Source organism: Diceros bicornis (assembly GCF_020826845.1).
Source record: "Diceros bicornis minor isolate mBicDic1 chromosome 30 unlocalized genomic scaffold, mDicBic1.mat.cur SUPER_30_unloc_1, whole genome shotgun sequence".
Classification (NCBI taxonomy): Eukaryota; Metazoa; Chordata; class Mammalia; order Perissodactyla; family Rhinocerotidae; genus Diceros; species Diceros bicornis.
Window position 1 is genome coordinate 283,313 of NW_026690899.1, and position 6,132 is coordinate 289,444.

The following is a 6,132-nucleotide window of genomic DNA, read 5'->3' on the forward strand; positions in this document are numbered from 1 at the left end:
AGAAGTTCTGACTGGTATTCTATGTGATGTCCTACTCCTTGTACTTCCTCCATCTCTAAGTGTGTGCATTAGACACATGTGACACCATCCCACAGATGTTGTACGTATTATTACATATACACCTGATGAGGTCCCTAGGAAGCTGTTTTTAGCCCAATCCTCATTGTGCAGCTTGGGAGAGTGGGGAGATCTTGAGAGGCACAGCAGCTTTTCCAGGACACATAACTGGTAGGAAAAAAGAGGTCTGACCTCAGCTCTGTCTCCTCAAAGCTGGGGCCTGGATCCACTCCCAAGGAGCTGTGGGGAGGGTGGTGATGGGCATTTGTGTACAGTGATGGAGATGACATGGGCAAAGAGGGAGAGCAGCCAACAGCCTAGCGGCGGCTTTGAGTGGGTCTGATTGAAGGATGGGGCAAAGTAATAGAACCTTGAAGAAGTGACCTCACTTCCTTGGTGACAGCACCCAACAGAACTTAGAACTCTGGTTACCAGGCACCAACATTGTAAACACAGCCTCCTGTCCAGTTCATTTGAGTGGAGACACTCGACACAGCAGGATGTTCTCGTGTTGTCCCGTGACTTTCCCAGGCTCTGGCCCCCGGAAAGCCAAGGAAGAGAGCGTGTTAAGTCGCTTTAGACATTGGCTCAGCCCTCACTGCGAATGTTTGTGGCCTTCTGGCAGGAGGAACCATGAGGTAACAGTGTAGTCCAGGGCAGACCACTCTAGGTCAGGCCAGAACTGTGATCCCAAAAGGACAGCCCCACACCCCTTAACCCTCATTGTGTGTGTGTGGGGGGGAGGTGGAGTTAGGGAAGCTGGAGATGAGGAGGACCCAGCCTGGGCAGGAGCAGGAAGCTAGATGGTGGGAGTAGGGCAGTGTGTCATGTTCATACTCAAGATCTTGGCTGCAGGAGAGGAAGGTGAGCGCTGGGGACCAAGCTCCTCTATCCACATGTGAATGTTGTGCCCTCAAGGTGTCTTCACATTCCTTCCTTGGTGGAATCTATGCAGATTCTCCTCTGTGCCTGATCTGTGGTGGAGTTTCTCACTGTGGCAAAGTCCAGGCAGGCCCCTGATCCCTCCTGGCCTGACTGCTGGGCACTGTCACTGCAGATCTGCACCCAGGAGATGGTCGAGGAGCTGGTGCATGCTTTCCAGTTTGCCATCTCCCTGGAGTGGACACAGGTGCACCAGTCCATCAATGACCAGGGCTGCTCTGAGGTGAGTGTGGTTGCAGAGGTGTCTTCACACCCAGGACCCTGAGAAGATCAAGGCAGTAGTAGAATCCTGACTCAAATATGAGATTCCCCTGGGAACGGCTGCCCCAGAATTTTCTCGCTACAGTGTCCGACAGTCCCTCTCCCAAAGGAATCTGGACCTCCACTCCTCCCCAGAAGCTACACAGGAGGGTAGAGAGACACGTCATTCCTCCTGGTGGTTCACTATGATGTCACTGACTGTATGTTCCTCCTCCTCTCCCCTAGTGTGAGGATGAGTCCACTGTGAATTTAAATGAGGCCTGCAGGATGCGTGGCCTCCAGGCAGGCATGATGGAGAAGCTGACAGTGTCCATTGCACCAGCTTTCCTGATTAAGAACATCTCCAGCTTCACCACCTTCATGGTGAACTACTTGGCCTCAAACACATGCCGCCGGGTCCTGGACCAGCTGTTTACTAGGTGAGTAGCCACTCAGCCCTCAGCACAGTGGTGACTCTGCCCACTGCCAGCTGTGTACTTTGGGCAAATGCCCACATCTCTCTGAGACTCAGTTTGCTCTTCTTAAAAGTTGGTGTGGAGAGGATAAATTTCATGGTGATCTTGTAGGGACTAATGGGATCAGCCATGGCAGGTGCTTGCCTGGTGCTTGGATCTGCAGAGAGGGCTGTGGACATGCTGTGGTTCGCCCCCGGCTGCCCCAAGCTGGATCGGTCCCTCAGACCTGGCCAGGGGCAGTCCATCCCTCGGTGCCTCTCTCAGAGCATCCAAGGGCTGCCTCAGCGCCCGCCCCAGCGCTCTCGCCACTGCCAAGACCATCATCCTCCCTTGGGATTCCTGGGGAAGACAGGGACCTGGGTGTGGGAGGCTGCCTGATCTGTGGTCTCTCACACCACTTGCCGGACTGCTTCCTCCTCTGACGAGGCCCAGCACACGCCCCAGGAGACTTGGCAGACGTCCCCAGGGCTATGTCCTCTGTAACTTGTCCCCTCAGAAGGGGCCTGGCCCAGGTGCCAGGTTTGGATATTTGTCCAGACTTCTTTTGATAAAGCTGGCAAGCAGAGCCAGGCTTGCAGTTGCCCTGGGCGTGACACCTGCGACCTCAGGCAGAGGGCCTCACGAGTGCCCTCCATCGCGGATTTCTCCCCAGAACCATGGCCTGGGCCCTAGGAAGGCCAAGCTTTCCCGACGCCAGAGAGGAGACTGGGAACTGACCCTGGAAGGGCTTGCCCAGTTTGGCATAGTCTCCCAAATGCCTATGGGCTGCTGGTGCTGCACTTCCTGCTTTGCCATATGCCTGTCTCGGCCCTTTTTTCTCCACAGAGCCTTTCCTCCACCTGGCTGCAGTCGCCAAGTCTAGGCATGGGGTGAGGCCATGGCTTTGTCTTTCTGGAAAGAAATGAGCCCCAGGACAAAGCAACTGGCCTAGGAAGAACCTTGAGCTCGAACCCCAGTCTGACTGTGGCCACCCTGGACAGACCCACCCTTCCAAGGAAGTGATGAGGCCTGCGATCTGTGAGGTATTGTGGGAGGTGAGGGAGACAGCACCTGAAGCCAAGTCAAGAAGGGTGGGGTTCCTTCACCTGCAGCTGGTAGTCACCGAGGGATGCCCCAGCCAGTCAGATCATGGTGGGAGGATGGGGCCCTCACTGAGGACCCCCGAGGCCAGCCCTAGTCCCGGGTGGCTGAGCATGCACCCTTGGCCTGAGGGGGTTGAACCCAAGCACACATGGTTCCGAGAGCTGCCAGAGAAAGAAGGGACCATGGAATAGGTAGGCGAGGTGGGTAGGGTGCCCCACCTTTCTCTCCTCAGGTCTCAGAGGGAGAGTAGTGAGAGAGAGACACAGAGAGAGTGAGAGAGAGAGAAAGAGAGATCCCTGACCTCTGAATCGCTGCCTCCACCGCTGGTACCAACTCACACGCCATCCCGCTTCCACCTACCACCCCCACGCCCGCCCCGGGGCCAGCGCCACCACAGAGAGGAGGGTTGCTGGTCACCATCGTGCTGTCCCTTCTGGACCTGACCCCGGTGCAGGGGAAATGGTTCCGACAAGACATTACATGTCCCTCTGCATGACAATTGTCTTCTTCCAGTCTTGACTTCCACATGCCCTCCCCCAACATCCTCCTTTCTCATAAGATCAGGAGAGGATGCAAGATGAAAATCTCTGCCTTTGTGTGGAGAGACTCATTTTCCCGGGTTTCTGCCATGTACTCATATTTCTCAGTTGGGTATGATTTTCTCTTGCGAACCTGTCTTGTTAACGATTTGGCAAGCCATAAGAAACTTAAGGGAAAGAGCGGAGTGGGATTCTCTCTCTGCCCCCGACTGCCTCGAGCTGGGTCGATCCCTCAGACCTCTCCAGTGGCAGCCCATCCCCAGGCGCCCTCTCCCAGGACATCCCAGGGCAGGCTAGCCGGCAGCCCCACCCCACTCGCTACTGCCACGACCATCGTCCTCCCTCGTGAGGCCTGGGCAGGACAGGGACCCGGGTGTGGGAGGCCTCCTGATCTCACGTCTGGCACACCCGTTGCCAGGTTGCTTCCTTCTCTGACGGGGCCCAGCACACGCCACAGGAGACTTGGCAGCCATCCACAGGGCTATGTCCTCTTGACCTTTTCCCCACTGGAAGTGGCCTGGCCCAGGTAGGATGTTTGGCTGGTTGTCCAGCCTCATTTGGAGAAAGCAGGTGAGCCGATCCAGCCATCCTGTCGCCCTCTGCCTGGCACCTCTGCACTCAAACAGAAGGCGTCACACGTGCCCTTCATCATGCTTTTCTCCCCAGAGCCATTTCCTGGGGTACTCTTAGTGTTACGTTAGTGTTAAGTTTGGTTTCCGGTTACTGTCAGTTTTAGGGTTTGGTTTACTTTTCGGGTTCGTGTTAGGTTTATATTTAGGTATATGTTTCTGATTAGGGTTAAGTTTATGGTTCTAGTTAGGGATAGGGTTATGATTTGCGTTAATGGTATGTTTGAGTTTAGGTTAGTGTTAGGGTTAGGGTTGACGTTAGTGTTATGGTTGATTGCCAGGTTAGGGTTAGGCTTCAGTTAGCATAGGGTTATCATCTGGTTAGTGTAAGTGTTAGGGTTTCTGTTACTATTGGGGTTAGGGTTATGGTTAACATTAGGGTTATGGTTCTGGTTAGTGTTAGGGTTTGGGTTTGGTACAGATTTGTTTTACGTGTAGGGTTAGTTTTAGAGTTTAGGGTTAGGGTTAGGGTCAGTGGTCAGGTTCAGTTTAGCGTTGGGGTTAGTGTTAGGGTTTGAGTTAGATTTAGGGTTATGGTTAGGTGTAGTGTTAGTGTTAGTATTTGGGTTAATGTCAGGGTCAGGGCTTGGTTTTGATATCAGTTTAGGCTTAGGGTTCTGGTTGGGTTAGGCTTCGGGTTAGTGTTAGGGTTCGGGTTCTTGCTAGGGTTAGGATTCAGGTTAGCATTCGGGTTAGTGTTAGGATTTGGGTTAGGCTGAGGTTAGGGTTAGTATTCGGATTAGGGTTATTATTAGGTTTCGGGTTCGAAAAATGCTCAGCTTTAGCTTTAGGTTTCTTGTTAGGGTTAGGGTTAGGGTTGGGTTTGGTTTATGGTTAGGGTTAAGTTTACGTTTTGGTTTCCGATTAGGGTTAGGGTTCGATTTAGGTCTAGGGTTAGGGTTAGGGTTAGGGTTAGTGTTGGGTTTGGATTAGGGTTAGGGTTAGCATTAGGGTTAGAATTATGTTTAGAGTTCAGATTATGGTTAGGCTTAGCAATAGGGTTCAAGTTAGGGTAATGTTTAGTTTTAGTGTTAGGGCTAGTGTTTGAGTCAGGGTTAGGCTTAGGGTTCAGGTTCGTGTTCTGGTTAGGGTTAGGGTTAGAGTCGGGCTAAGATTAGGTTTAGGGTTAGGGTTACATTTCAGGCTAGGATTACCTATATGGTTACGGTTAATTTTCATGTTAAGTTTAGGGTTATTTTTAAGGTCAGGGTTGTTTTTGGGTTAGGGTATGGTTAGGGTTCGAGTTCATTTTCTGGTTATGGTTAGGGTTATGTTTTGCTTTGTTGGGACGGTTAGAATTAGGGTTACTGTTAAGGTTATGTTAAGGTTTAGGGTGAGGTTAGTGTTTGGATTAGGATTAGAGTTAAGGTTTGAGTTCTCTATGGTGTTAGTATTAGAGTCAGATTAGGCTTTGTGTTTGTGATAATTTTAGAGTTAGGGTTAAGGTTCGGGTTAGAGTCTGCGTTAAGTTTGGGGTTCAGGTTATTGTTAGAGTTCTGGTTAGCTTTAGGCTTAGGGTTAGGGCTGGGGTTGGGGTTAGTTTTGGATAAGGGATAGGACTGGGTTCAGGTTGGGTTTGGGTTCGAGTTAGGGTTAGGTTTAGGATTCAGACTTGGGTTATGGTTAGGGTTATTTTTCGTGTTAGACTTAACATTATGGTTAGGGTTAGGATTTCGGTTAGGGTTATTGTTAGGGTTAGGATTAGGTTTTGGCTTAGAGTTCAAGTTAGGGTTATGTTTTGGTTCAGGTTAGGGTTGGGGTTAGCGTTAGTTTTTGTGTTAGGGTTAGTGTTTGGTTTAGGGTTATGGTTGGTGTTTGGTGTCGGTATCAGGTTAGGGTTCGTGTTAGCGTTTGAGTTAGGTTTAGGGTTTGGATTCGGGTTCGGGTTAGGGTTAGTGTTCACCTTAGTGTTAGTTTTAGGGGTAGGGTTGGGTTCTGGTTCTGTTTAGGTCTAGGTTTCTGTTTAGGGTTAGAGTTCTGATTCGTGTTCATGTTAGGATTAGGATTAGGGTTATTGTGAGGTTTAGGCTTAGCTTTATTTTGAGGTTTGCCTTCGGATTAGAGTAAGGTTTAGGTTTCGGGTCAGGATAAGATTAGGTTTATGTTTAGTGTCGGATTAGGTTTCGGGTTAGGGTTAAATTTGGGGCCCGCTTTAGGCTTCTGCTT